The sequence below is a fragment of the Lithobates pipiens genome, unplaced genomic scaffold, assembly GCF_037356315.1.
Source record: "Lithobates pipiens isolate NorthernLeopardFrog02 unplaced genomic scaffold, aLitPip1_a1.2 Scaffold_13, whole genome shotgun sequence".
In the NCBI taxonomy this organism is placed as follows: Eukaryota; Metazoa; Chordata; class Amphibia; order Anura; family Ranidae; genus Lithobates; species Lithobates pipiens.
Genome location: NW_027507718.1, coordinates 535300659 through 535315099, shown reverse-complemented (window position 1 = coordinate 535315099; position 14441 = coordinate 535300659). Strand labels below are relative to the sequence as shown.

Below are 14441 nucleotides of genomic sequence, written 5' to 3'. Positions count from 1 at the left end.
GCGGCCACATTTTCTTTCATTTTTTATTTTTACGGTTTGATTTAGATTGGTAGCCCCCTATGGTTTGATTACATTTACCCTTAACCAAGATGGCGGTTTTCCGTCTCACTTTCTGGAAATCGAAACTGAGGCTTGGTATTGTTTGGTTATAAAAGCGGTGTGCGTCAGGACGCCGCCCCGTCCCACCCCCCCGCAACGACGTCCTGTCAGCGACGAAGCGCGTAGGGAGGAGCAGCATCGCACTGTTACTCGGTAACACAAATTGCTAATCAGCCAATCACATGGCAGCCACTCAATTAATTTAGGCATCTAGAGGTGGTTTCTTTCTTTTTTTTTTTCTCTTTTTTTACGGTTTGATTTAGATTGGTAGCCCCCCTATGGTTTGATTACATTTACCCTTAACCAAGATGGCGGTTTTCCGTCTCACTTTCTGGAAATCGAAACTGAGGCTTGGTATTGTTTGGTTATAAAAGCGGTGTGCGTCAGGCCCCGTTCCCCCCCCCGCGATGACATCCTGTTAGTGACAAAACGCGTGGGAAGGAGGAGCGACGCACTGACGTCGCCGCTGCGCGCCCAGTCCCGGGAAGTATCGAGGCGTTTATCGAGAACGGCCGGCTCGACTGTTATATGCTATATGCGCATCTTTTAAAACGTAAGTGCGCAATTTGCTTTTATTATTTATAATATGCGTTATGGTTTTACACTATTGTGAGCGATTATCGTTTATATTTATGCAGACGGTGTGGGGGGCGCTCGCTGTATCTGGCCCGAATATCGGCGGTGATTGGGGGAGCCTGTCCACGCCAACACACCTTTCCAAGACCGTTGGCTGGGGGGGTAATAAGCCATCTGCATATTGTGGTCCCTTATAATAAGGAACGTCTACCATCTGGTAAGCGGCAGCATTTATTGAGGTGGAGGTGCTTTTCCACGTTTGGCGCACGTCTTTGGATTTTTTTATTTCACTTTTTGTTTCACCGTGGAAGAGCACACTTCTCTCTGAGACTTTTCTATGGACTTTAAATCTAATTATTATTATTTGTATTCAGTTATTTATTTATCTATTTAATTGTGGGTTGACTTATTATTTTTAGTGTTTAATCACCTGTGTATGTGGCTTTATTATTGCGCTATTGGCAAATATTAATCTTCACTATATTCACCGTTTATTATTGTCACGTCTTTGTGGCTAGATTTTGGTAAACAAATTTTTTTGCATATGGTTTAGTTATCATTATATATCTGAATCGTTTACTTTTTTGCACATGATTTTCATTGATTATTTGTGAGTAATTTGTGCACTTTATTTATGTATGAGGAGTCATATACTGTCATTTTAATATTCAGTTATTGCATATTGGTCAATCTTTAGCGCAGCCCACTCTTTTTTTGTCTTACCCCCCCACCCCTCCCCCATTACCCCTCCAATGTATAAACAAGAATTGCTGGTCCTCAGATCATCTGCTCCAGACAAATTCAATGCATACATGTACCCAGGGAGGGGATTACATACTTCATACAACATTACATGTATAATAGACCAGGCTGGAGAGAGAAGGAGGCACCAAAAATCATTTATGGATGGCTCTAAAATATGGAAATGAAAGCTGTTCCTAGTCTGGAAAACCCATAATGTATGCAAAACCTATATTATTGTCACCTTTCCCCCTACATCGTATTGTCATGGATGTGTAGAAGAAAGAGCACATGTGACGCAATGTGTATGTACAGATATCTCTCATCCTTCCTCATCGCCGGTCACTGTCACCTCTGACTGTCCGGTAGGACTATGCCGAGCTCTGCCTGCCTCCTCACAATCCTGTGCCTCCAGCTGGCACCCCCTATACAAGGTACCCTCCTCCTACAAACCAGTTCTTTAAAGGGTTTCTGGGTTACTATTTGGTATGGCTTTGAGGATCATTGATACAGGGAATATTTTTTTGGGCGCATGATGGGGTCATATGAAGAGTTCTGTGGGTGATGGGGTCATATGATGAGTTCTGTGGGTGATGGGGTCATATGATGAGTTCTGTGGGTGATGGGGTCATGTGATGAGTTCTGTGGGTGATGGGGTCATATGATGAGTTCTGTGGGTGATGGGGTCATATGATGGGTTCTGTGGGTGATGGGGTCATATGATGAGTTCTGTGGGTGATGGGGTCATATGATGAGTTCTGTGGGTGATGGAGTCATGTGATGAGTTCTGTGGGTGATGGGGTCATATGATGAGTTCTGTGGGTGATGGGGTCATGTCATGAGTTCTGTGGGTGATGGGGTCATATGATGAGTTCTGTGGGCGATGGGGTCATGTGATGAGTTCTGTGGGTGATGGGGTCATATGATGAGTTCTGTGGGTGATGGGGTCATATGATGAGTTCTGTGGGTGATGGGGTCATGTCATGAGTTCTGTGGGTGATGGGGTCATATGATGAGTTCTGTGGGTGATGGGGTCATATGATGGGTTCTGTGGGTGATGGGGTCATATGATGAGTTCTGTGGGTGATGGAGTCATGTGATGAGTTCTGTGGGTGATGGGGTCATATGATGAGTTCTGTGGGTGATGGGGTCATGTCATGAGTTCTGTGGGTGATGGGGTCATATGATGAGTTCTGTGGGCGATGGGGTCATGTGATGAGTTCTGTGGGTGATGGGGTCATATGATGAGTTCTGTGGGTGATGGGGTCATATGATGAGTTCTGTGGGTGATGGGGTCATATGATGAGTTCTGTGGGTGATGGGGTCATGTGATGAGTTCTGTGGGTGATGGGGTCATGTGATGAGTTCTATGGGTGATGGGGTCATATGAAGAGTTATGTGGGTGATGGGGTCATATGATGAGTTCTGTGGGTGATGGAGTCATATGAAGAGTTCTGTGGGTGATGGGGTCATATGATGAGTTCTGTGGGTGATGGGGTCATATGATGAGTTCTGTGGGTGATGGAGTCATGTGATGAGTTCTATGGGTGATGGGGTCATGTGATGAGTTCTATGGGTGATGGGGTCATGTGATGAGTTCTGTGGGTGATGGGGTCATGTGATGAGTTCTGTGGGTAATGGGGTCATGTGATGAGTACTGTGGGCGATGGGGTCATATGATGAGTTCTGTGAGCGATGGGGTCATGTGATGAGTTCTGTGGGTGATGGGGTCATGTGATGAGTTCTGTGAGCGATGGGGTCATGTGATGAGTTCTGTGGGTGATGGGGTCATGTGATGAGTTCTGTGGGCGATGGGGTCATGTGATGAGTTCTGTGGGTGATGGGGTCATATGATGAGTTCTGTGGGTGATGGGGTCATATGATGAGTTCTGTGGGTGATGGGGTCATGTGATGAGTTCTGTGGGTGATGGGGTCATGTGATGAGTTCTGTGGGTGATGGGGTCATGTGATGAGTTCTGTGGGTGATGGAGTCATATGATGAGTTCTGTGGGTGATGGGGTCATATGATGAGTTCTGTGGGTGATGGGGTCATGTGATGAGTTCTGTGGGTGATGGGGTCATGTGATGAGTTCTGTGGGTGATGGGGTCATGTGATGAGTTCTGTGGGTGATGGGGTCATATGATGAGTTCTGTGGGTGATGGGGTCATATGATGAGTTCTGTGGGTGATGGGGTCATATGATGAGTTCTGTGGGTGATGGAGTCATGTGATGAGTTCTGTGGGTGATGGGGTCATATGATGAGTTCTGTGGGTGATGGGGTCATATGATGAGTTCTGTGGGTGATGGAGTCATGTGATGAGTTCTGTGGGTGATGGGGTCATATGATGAGTTCTGTGGGTGATGGGGTCATGTGATGAGTTCTGTGGGTGATGGGGTCATATGATGAGTTCTGTGGGTGATGGGGTCATGTGATGAGTTCTGTGGGTGATGGGGTCATATGATGAGTTCTGTGGGTGATGGGGTCATGTGATGAGTTCTGTGGGTGATGGGGTCATGTGATGAGTTCTGTGGGTGATGGGGTCATGTGATGAGTTCTGTGGGTGATGGAGTCATATGATGAGTTCTGTGGGTGATGGGGTCATATGATGAGTTCTGTGGGTGATGGGGTCATGTGATGAGTTCTGTGGGTGATGGGGTCATGTGATGAGTTCTGTGGGTGATGGGGTCATGTGATGAGTTCTGTGGGTGATGGGGTCATATGATGAGTTCTGTGGGTGATGGGGTCATATGATGAGTTCTGTGGGTGATGGGGTCATATGATGAGTTCTGTGGGTGATGGAGTCATGTGATGAGTTCTGTGGGTGATGGGGTCATATGATGAGTTCTGTGGGTGATGGAGTCATGTGATGAGTTCTGTGGGTGATGGGGTCATGTGATGAGTTCTGTGGGTGATGGGGTCATGTGATGAGTTCTGTGGGTGATGGGGTCATATGATGAGTTCTGTGGGTGATGGGGTCATGTGATGAGTTCTGTGGGTGATGGGGTCATATGATGAGTTCTGTGGGTGATGGCAGTGGTGTAGTGTGGGCATGGGGACATCGCCCCGAGCACAAAATTTAGAAGTGCACAGTCCGAAGAGTGGGCCATCTTTAACGTGGGGCAAAAAGCCCCTTGTTATCACAGAGAGTGGAGAAAATGAGAAGAGGACACTGGATGGAAGGAGAAGAGGACACTGTAGAGAATGAGAAGAGGACACTGTAGGGAATGAGAAGAGGACACTGTAGGGAATGAGAAGAGGACACTGTAGGGAATGAGAAGAGGACACTGTAGGGAATGAGAAGAGGACACTGTAGGGAATGAGAAGAGGATACTGGATGGAATGAGAAGAGGACACTGTAGGGAATGAGAAGAGGACACTGTAGGGAATGAGAAGAGGACACTGTAGGGAATGAGAAGAGGACACTGTAGGGAATGAGAAGAGGACACTGTAGGGAATGAGAAGAGGACACTGGATGGAAGGAGAAGAGGACACTGTGGGGAATGAGAAGAGGACACTGTAGGGAATGAGAAGAGGACACTGTAGGGAATGAGAAGAGGACACTGTAGGGAATGAGAAGAGGATACTGGATGGAATGAGAAGAGGACACTGTAGGGAATGAGAAGAGGACACTGTAGGGAATGAGAAGAGGACACTGTAGGGAATGAGAAGAGGACACTGTAGGGAATGAGAAGAGGACACTGTAGGGAATGAGAAGAGGACACTGGAGGGAATGAGAAGAGGACACTGGAGGTAATGAGAAGAGGACACTGGAGGGAATGAGAAGAGGACACTGTAGGGAATGAGAAGAGGACACTGTAGGGAATGAGAAGAGGACACTGTAGGGAATGAGAAGAGGACACTGGAGGGAATGAGAAGAGGACACTGGAGGGAATGAGAAGAGGACACTGTAGGGAATGAGAAGAGGACACTGTAGGGAATGAGAAGAGGACACTGTAGGGAATGAGAAGAGGACACTGTAGGGAATGAGAAGAGGACACTGGAGGGAATGAGAAGAGGACACTGTAGGGAATGAGAAGAGGACACTGGAGGGAATGAGAAGAGGACACTGGAGGGAATGAGAAGAGGACACTGTAGGGAATGAGAAGAGGACACTGTAGGGAATGAGAAGAGGACACTGGAGGGAATGAGAAGAGGACACTGTAGGGAATGAGAAGAGGACACTGGAGGGAATGAGAAGAGGACACTGTAGGGAATGAGAAGAGGACACTGGAGGGAATGAGAAGAGGACACTGGAGGGAATGAGAAGAGGACACTGTAGGGAATGAGAAGAGGACACTGGAGGGAATGAGAAGAGGACACTGTAGGGAATGAGAAGAGGACACTGTGACGGATCCGATCCCTCACTCCGATTGAGTGCTTCCCTCAGTATATCCCGCTTCCACCAATCAGAGAGATATATTCTCATAGCTGCAATGAATACAAGTCCAGCCGAAAATAGCTTGTAGAATCTTGAACCCTTTATTGGACAGAATCCAGCCTTTTATACACATTTTACAGAAGGGGGTAGGTAATGAGGTAGGGCTGCTCATGGATACTCCCCCCTCCCCTCTAGCAACAACTTAAAATACAATTACATAATTAACATGTTAATTACCCCAGCACTTAAGGCAGCCTAGGTGACCAGACAGTCCGTCTCCGGAGGTCATGTGATCAGCTCTTTCAAGGATTGTGTATTCAGAATTAACAACCTAAGAATAGTCTTTACATATATCCAAGATACATTTTCTCACTCACCCTGTACTGTACCAGGATGGCACAGGGGGACTTATACATAAGAGTTGTATGGGGAGCTGAAACATGGGTTTCCCAACCTTTCCAAAGGGTTCTGGGTTCCATGTGCCCTCCCGTCACAGACACTGGAGGGAATAAAAAGAGGACACTGGAGGGAATGAGAAGAGGACACTGGAGGGAATGAGAAAAGAACACTGGAGGGAATGAAAAGAGGATACTGGAGGGAATGAGAAGAGGACACTGGAGGGAATGAGAAGAGGACACTGGGGGGAATGAGAAGAGGACACTGGAGGGAATGAGAAGAGAACACTGGAGGGAATGAGAAGAGGACACTGGAGGGAATGAGAAGAGGACACTGTAGGGAATGAGAAGAGGACACTGTAGGGAATGAGAAAAGGACACTGGAGGGGATGAGAAGAGGACACTGGAGGGAATGAGAAAAGAACACTGGAGGGAATGAAAAGAGGATACTGGAGGGAATGAGAAGAGGACACTGGAGGGAATGAGAAAAGAACACTGGAGGGAATGAAAAGAGGATACTGGAGGGAATGAGAAGAGGACACTGGAGGGAATGAGAAGAGGACACTGGGGGGAATGAGAAGAGGACACTGGAGGGAATGAGAAGAGAACACTGGAGGGAATGAGAAGAGGACACTGGAGGGAATGAGAAGAGGACACTGTAGGGAATGAGAAGAGGACACTGTAGGGAATGAGAAAAGGACACTGGAGGGGATGAGAAGAGGACACTGGAGGGAATGAGAAAAGAACACTGGAGGGAATGAAAAGAGGATACTGGAGGGAATGAGAAGAGGACACTGGAGGGAATGAGAAGAGGACACTGGGGGGAATGAGAAGAGGACACTGGAGGGAATGAGAAGAGAACACTGGAGGGAATGAGAAGAGGACACTGGAGGGAATGAGAAGAGGACACTGGAGGGAATGAGAAGAGGACACTGTAGGGAATGAGAAAAGGACACTGGAGGGAATGAGAAGAGGACACTGGAGGGAATGAGAAAAGAACACTGGAGGGAATGAAAAGAGGATACTGGAGGGAATGAGAAGAGGACACTGGAGGGAATGAGAAGAGGACACTGGGGGGAATGAGAAGAGGACACTGGAGGGAATGAGAAGAGAACACTGGAGGGAATGAGAAGAGGACACTGGAGGGAATGAGAAGAGGACACTGGAGGGAATGAAAAGAGGACACTGTAGGGAATGAGAAAAGGACACTGTAGGGAATGAGAAGAGGACACTGGAGGGGATGAGAAGAGGACACTGTAGGGAATGAAAAGATGACACTGGAGGGACTGAGAAGAGGACACTGGAGGGACTGAGAAGAGGACACTGGAGGGAATGAGAAGAGGACACTGGAGGGAATGAGAAGAGGACATTGGGGGGAAATGTGAAGGCACTTGAGGAAACGAGAAGAATCGTTGAAGGGAATTAGCAGAAGTCATTGGAGGGGATAAGAGGCAGACAATGAGGGGAATGAAAAGGCACTGGAGGAAATGAAAAGAAGACATGGAAGAAAGAGAGCAGAAGACACTGGGAAGAATAAGAATGTGGCACTGGGGGGGGGGGGGGGGGGATGATAAGAAGACATTGGAGAGAATTGAAAGAAGGCACTGGAGGGAATAAGAGGAAGGCACTGGAGGGAATGAGAATAAGACATGGAAGGGAATGAAAAGAAGACACTGGAGGAAATTAGTTGCAAACAATAGAGGGAATGAGAAGATGACATTGAAGGGAATGAGAAGCGCACACTTAAGGGGTGAGCAACAGGAATTTGAGGGAATAAGAAGCAGACACTGGAGGGAATGAGCAGCAGGTAATGGAGAGAATGAACAGCAGGCACTAGAAGGAATGAGCAGCAATCAACGAGATTGTGGGGTAACAATTTATCCCTGGAAAGGATTCTGGGTGACCCTGAGCAGGGCAGTGTAAGGATGGGTGACATTCCATCATGGGTCACCATGGAAGGAGCGGTGTCAGAAGGGAGGGGTGACCTTCCATCACAGGGTTGGTAGAGGAATGATCTGTCTCTGTAAGAGTTCTGGGTCAGTTTGAGCAGAGTGGTGTCAGGAGGAAGAGGTGACCTTCCAATACAGAGATTGTAGAGGAATGATCTGCCCCTGGATGGGTTCTGGGTCATCCTGAGTGTAGTAGTGTCAGGAGGAAGGGGTGACCTTCCATCACAATGATTGCAGAGGAATGATCTGCCCCTGGATGAGTTCTGGGTTGCTTTGAACTGAGTGGTGTCAGGAGGAAGAGGTGACCTTCCAATACAGAGATTGTAGAGGAATGATCTGGCCCTGGAAGGGTTCTGGGTCATCCTGAGTGTAGTAGTGTCAGGAGGAAGGGTTGACCTTCCATTACAGGGGTTGTAGAGGAATGATCTGCCCTTGGAAGTGTTCTGGATCACCCTGGGTGTAGTGGTTTCAGGAGGAAGGGGTGACCTTCCATCACAATGATTGCAGAGGAATGATCTGCCCCTGGATGGGTTCTGGGTCATCCTGAGTGTAGTAGTGTCAGGAGGAAGGGGTGACCTTCCATCACAGGGATTGTAGGAAAATGATCTACTCCTGGAAGGGTTCTGGGTCATCCTGAGCAGAGTGGTGTCAGGAGGCAGGGGTGACCTTCCATCACAGAGATTGTAAAGGAAGGATCTGCCCTCTGGAAGGGTTCTTAGTCACAGCCCTATACCCATTTATTCCCACCCATCCATGTAGAGACACTAGCGCTCACATATAGACTTTGCCACATTCAGTTAACAGGTGGCAATTAGGGATAAGCTTGGTGTTCGACTCGAACACTGGCTGTTCGCCTGTTCGGCAAATCCAGAACTTTGTGGGCCGTTTGCGCCATTTTTGTGTGCATTGCTGGCTCATGATTGGCCAAGCATGCACTGTGACCCCACATGCTTGGCCAATCACAGTGTCAGCAGCGAGGAGAGCCATAATTGACTACAGGCAGGATGCCTGTGGCCAATTATAGCTCAGGGGGGTTTAGTACACACCCCACATTATATAAGGCCGCCAGCACAGCGGCCTTGTGTAGTGTGTTGGTGTGCAGGGAGAGAGCAGGATAGGCAGGGACAGTGTCTTTTTGCTTGTGAACCTAGTGCTGTTACAGTGGGTGTTGTGTGCCTCCTGCACAGTATACACCCGAATCTACCACCTTATTGCTGGTGTTGTTCTGTTTCTTTAATACAGGCATCTGCAGCATTTACAGTGGGTGTTGTGTGCCTCCTGCACAGTGTACACCTGAAGCTACCCCCAATTGCTGCTGTTGTTCCGTTTCTACACCACAGGCATCTGGAGCAGTTACCGTCAGTGTATTGGGCCTCCTGCACAGTATACACCTGAAACTACCCCCAATTGCTGGTGTTTTCACCTCCCTGCAGGCCATTAGTATGTCTGGAAGGCCAACAAGGAGAGGCATCGTCATCATCAGCACGTGGCCATGGGACACGCTTGACCTTGTATTCGGCAGCTAGACGTTTTGCGGCGCAACATGACGAAGACTTGGTAGAGTGGATGACCAAGCCCTCCTCATACTTCTCATCCCCTCTCACCCAGGCTCAGGGTACTGGCAAAGCAGCTGCCAACGCGTCCTCTTCCCTCGTCTCAATGTCATCATCAGTGACTCCTTCCCTAGAGCCACCATGTCCTCCGAACTGTTTGAGCAGTGTTGGGTACATGCTCCAGGAGGATGCCCAGTGTTTTGTAGGCTCTGATGATGATACTCAGCTAGAGGAAGGCAGTAGCGTGAATGCAGAGAGAGGGGATGCTCAAGAAGGACAGCAATCTAGCAGTCATGTTCCACCAGCTGCAGCATACTGCCAGGTTTGCTCCAGTGATGAAGAGGGAGGGGATGATGAGGGCACTGACTCCACATGGGTGCCTGGTAGGAGAGAGGAGGAGGAGGAGGCACATCTCCAACGAGGCAGGATGCCCTCCGGGGGCCAGCTTAGGGGCAGCACACCGACTGAATCACACCGCAGAGCTCCGCCTATACAGGGCGCTGCCTCTGAGCGTTATTCCAAAAGTTCTTTGGTGTGGGCCTTTTTTGAGACGAGTGCATCAGATCGCACCGCTGCTATTTGCAACATATGTCTCAAGCGTATCTTGCGTGGCCAAAACATCAGCCACTTGGGCACCACATGCTTGACCAGACATATGTTGACCTGCCATGCAGCTCGTTGGCAAGCGTACCTCAAAGACCCACACCAAAGAACAAAGCGGACCTCTCCTTGCTCCTCATCAGCTGGGATCTCCAACCCCACTAGACCTTCAGTCCTCTCTGAAACCTGCTCTGAGAGGAATGAAGGTGTAGAATTAGGTGTGTCACAGCCAAGTGCTTGCGGGCACTCTGCTAGCAGTACACCCACGTCCGATTATAGCAGGCAAATGTCCCTGCCCCAGCTGCTGGACCGGCGAAAGAAGTTCACTCCCAGCCATCCACATGCCCAGTGGTTGAATGCTAGCTTGGCTAAATTGCTAGCACTTCAACTGCTGCCTTTTCAGTTGGTAGACTCGGCCCCCTTCCGTGAGTTTGTACAATGTGCGGTTCCTCAGTGGCAGGTCCCCAAACACCACTTTTTCTCACGGAAGGCGATTCTGGTTCTCTACCGGCATGTGGAAGGCAATGTCCTTGCCTCGCTGGACAGGGCAGTCAGCGGTAAGATGCATATTACCGCTGACTCATGGTCCAGCAGACATGGACAGGGACATTACCTGTCTTTCACGGCCCATTGGGTCACTCTTCTGGCAGCTGGGAAGGATGCAGGACAAGGTGCAGTAGTGTTGGAGGTTATTCCACCACCACGCCTCCAAAATGCTACTATTGGTTGTGACACACGTCTCTCCTCCACCCCCTCCTCTTCTTCTTCCTCCATGGCCTCTTCCAGTGCTCTGTCCTCGGAACCAGCGGGGGTGCTCTGTAGGCGTTCAAGGCAAAAAAATGGCATGCCGTGCTTGCGCTGGTGTGCTTGGGGGACATGAGCCAGGGGAGGTGGTTGACGCCATGCCAGCTTAGGCCAGGAATGGTGGTTTGTGACAATGGCACCAACCTCCTCTCCACCCTCCGACAGGGACAACTGACCCATGTGCCCTGTGTGGCTCACGTCCTTAACCTGGTGGTGCAGTGTTTCTTGGGCAGGTAGCCGGGCTTACAGAATGTCCTGAGGCAGGCCAGGAAAGTCTGTGTGCATTTCTGCCGATCATATAATGCCAGTGCTCGGCTGGCTGAGCTCCAAAAGGAGTTGAACCTGCCCAAGAACCGCCTTATATGTGACATGCCCACCAGGTGGAACTCAACGTTAGCCATGCTGCAGTGGCCGCACAAGCAGCAGAGGGCCATCAATGAGTACCTGTGCGACTACGGCGCCAGGACAGGTTCAGAGGACCTCGGTTTTTTCACCACGCCAGTGGGGCATGATCACGGATGCATGCACTGTCCTGTCACCATTTGAGGAGGCCACAAGGATGGTGAGCAGTGACAGTGCATGCATCAGTGACATTGTACCTCTTGTCCACCTCTTGGAGCATACGCTGCATGGAATAATGGACAGGGCACTTGAGGCAGGAAGAGGAGGACTTCCTTGCCTCTCAAAGCCCCCTTTATTCAGACAGTGTTCCTGCTGTCCCACCCATCACACAGAAAGAGGAGGAGGAGGAGGATTGTGTCAGGATGGAGGTGGAGGCTGGCACTCAGCAGCAGCAGCAGCAGTCTTGTAGGGATGATTTACAGTTCCAAGAAACCCGTGGACTTGTACGTGGCTGGGAGGAGGTAGCTGCGGATCATGTTGTCCTTAGTGACCCAGAGGACTCCTGACCGAATGCCCCAGCTAACCTACACTGCATGGCCTTCCTGATCCTGCAAAGCCTGCGGAAGGATCCTCGTATTCTTCAGATCAAGGATTACTGGCTGGCCACTCTTCTTGATCCACAGTACAAGGGTAAGGTTGCCGACCTTATCTTTCCATCGCAGAGGGAGCAGAGGCTGAGACATCTCCGGGAGGCCTTGCAGAAAGGTCTGTGCAACGCGTTCCCAAAGACTGGAAGGTTACAAACTCCTGGTCCTGGACAACGTGTTGCTGAGGCTTCGGTCAGAAGGAGCAGTGGAGAAAGCGGCCGTCTGACCGATGCGTTCAGACAATTTTTTAGTCCGCAGCCCCAAGGTATGATCGGTTCCAGCAACCATCGCCAGCGTCTGATTGACATGGTGCAGGAATACCTAGGGACAAGATCAGACTTGGACACCTTTCCCACCAAAAATCCTCTGGTTTACTGGGTCTTGAGGATGGTTCACTGGCCAGAGCTTGCACAGTATGCAATTGAGCTACTGGCCTGTCCTGCATCCAGCGTTCTTTCGGAACACACATTCAGTGCTGCTGGAGGCTTTGTAACCGATCACAGGGTGTGCCTGTCCACTGACTCGGTTGATCGACTGACCTTCATAAAGATGAATCAGTCTTGGATCACCACCAGCTACCAAGCACCTGAAGCTGATGTAACTGAATAATTTTTTTTGAAATGTCACATCCCTTCAAGACTGCCTATGCTGATGCTGAGTGACTGTCCTGTTATGCTGACTGACTATCCTCTTTCATCCTCAATGATCCTGCTGATACCTTGGAAGAACATTTTTGGTTCTGGGCGCTGCCACCAGTGGCTAAGGCCCAATTTTTCAGCTCCTGCTTAACAGGGGCGTGTAATTACAATTTTTGATGCAATGCTTTGCAGCAGGGCTCATTCCTGCACTACAACTAGAGTATCTGGGAGAGGTTGCAGTGTTGTGGCACCAGCACTAGTGCCTAAGGCCCAATTTTTCAGCACCTGTTTAAGAGGGACATGTAATTACAATTTTTGATGCAATACTGTGCACCGCCTGTATACTGCTGTTCTGAGTATATAGGGCCTGGGGGCCCCACACCTTTCCTTTTTTTAATTTGGGTACAGAGTTCCCCTTAATATCCGTACTCAAAGGGGCTGGTAATGGGTAGGGGGGGCTACTACCTATGCCATTTTTCTCAATGATTTTCATCCATATTGCCGGAACCAGACATTACATTAAAACCGCAAGCAGTTTTAAATGACTTTTTTTCTGTTAAATGTCATTTTGTGCAGGGACTGTTCTAAACATCGGACTATAGACACCTCCCCACCAGGCATAATATTTAAAGGAATATTTCACTTTTTTTCACTTTAATCGTCATTAAAATCAGTGCTGCCAAAAAACAGGCGTTTTAAAAAAAAAAAAATGGCATTGATCCATGTCCCCTGGGGCAGGAGCCAGGTCCCCAAACACTTTTTAGGACAGTATCTTGCATATTAGCCATTAAAATTAGCACTTTTGATTTTGAACGTTCGAGTCCCATAGACTTTAATGGGGTTCTAAAGTTCGTACTAATTTTCGGTCCGATTGAAGGTTCTGGTGCGAACCGAACCGGGGGGTGTTCGCCTTATCCCTAGTGGCAATCTAAAGCCCCGCACACACGGGCAAAATGTCGGAAGACGTTGTGTCTGTGTGTATGTCCGTCTGTTGGGCATGCATGTTGGAAAACCAGTAGCTGATAGGAGTTTTCTGGTGGGGGGAGGGGTTACCCCTTGTCAGAACACAATAGTTCAGCGAAGGAGATCGCTGAACTAACCTCGCATGATTAGTACAGCTGCTCCGACCAGAGCTGTCAGTTTTTCCTTCATGCAGCCTGCTGATTTGCACGAAAAAACATTGTAGTGTGTACTAGGCTTTAGGCTATGACAGAAATCTTCGGTTAGGTGAGCTTAAAGTCACCAGCTGTCATTTACGATCAAGTATTTCCTGTTCCATTCCCACTTCAGTTGAACCGTTTGAAGTGACATTCTAAGAAGTCCATAAATTATACTACCAAATGGCCAGAGAAGAGGCAGAATCCCAGAGCTGAGTTTATGGTGTTCTTTTATGACCCCTGTTCTCAGATATCATAGAGTCATACTGTATGTTAAATGTTCTCTTATCATGTTATATGTTAACCACTTCAGCTCCGGACCAATAAACACCTTAAGGACCAGAGGTCTTTTTGCAATTTCTCACTGCGCTGCTTTAACTGGTAATTGCGCGGTCATGCAATATTGCACCCAAACGAAATTTGCGTCCTTTTCTTCCCACAAATAGAGCTTTCTTTTGATGGTATTTGATTGCCTCTGCGATTTTTTTTTTTTGCGATATAAATGGAAAAAGAGCGAAAATTTTGAAAAAAAAGATATTTTCTTCTTTTTGTTATAAGAA

At 48.6% G+C, this 14441-nt stretch overlaps 1 long non-coding RNA gene across 1 annotated transcript in view; it reads left to right on the top strand.

The window, feature by feature from the left end:
- Nucleotides 1-539: 539 nt before the first annotated feature.
- LOC143975724 (uncharacterized) overlaps nt 540-14441 on the top strand; it is a 59165-nt gene continuing 45263 nt past the window's right edge. Inside the window, exon 1 of the long non-coding RNA XR_013272411.1 lies at nt 540-652. This is a non-coding gene — a long non-coding RNA (uncharacterized LOC143975724). The remainder of the gene's footprint in view (nt 653-14441) is intronic.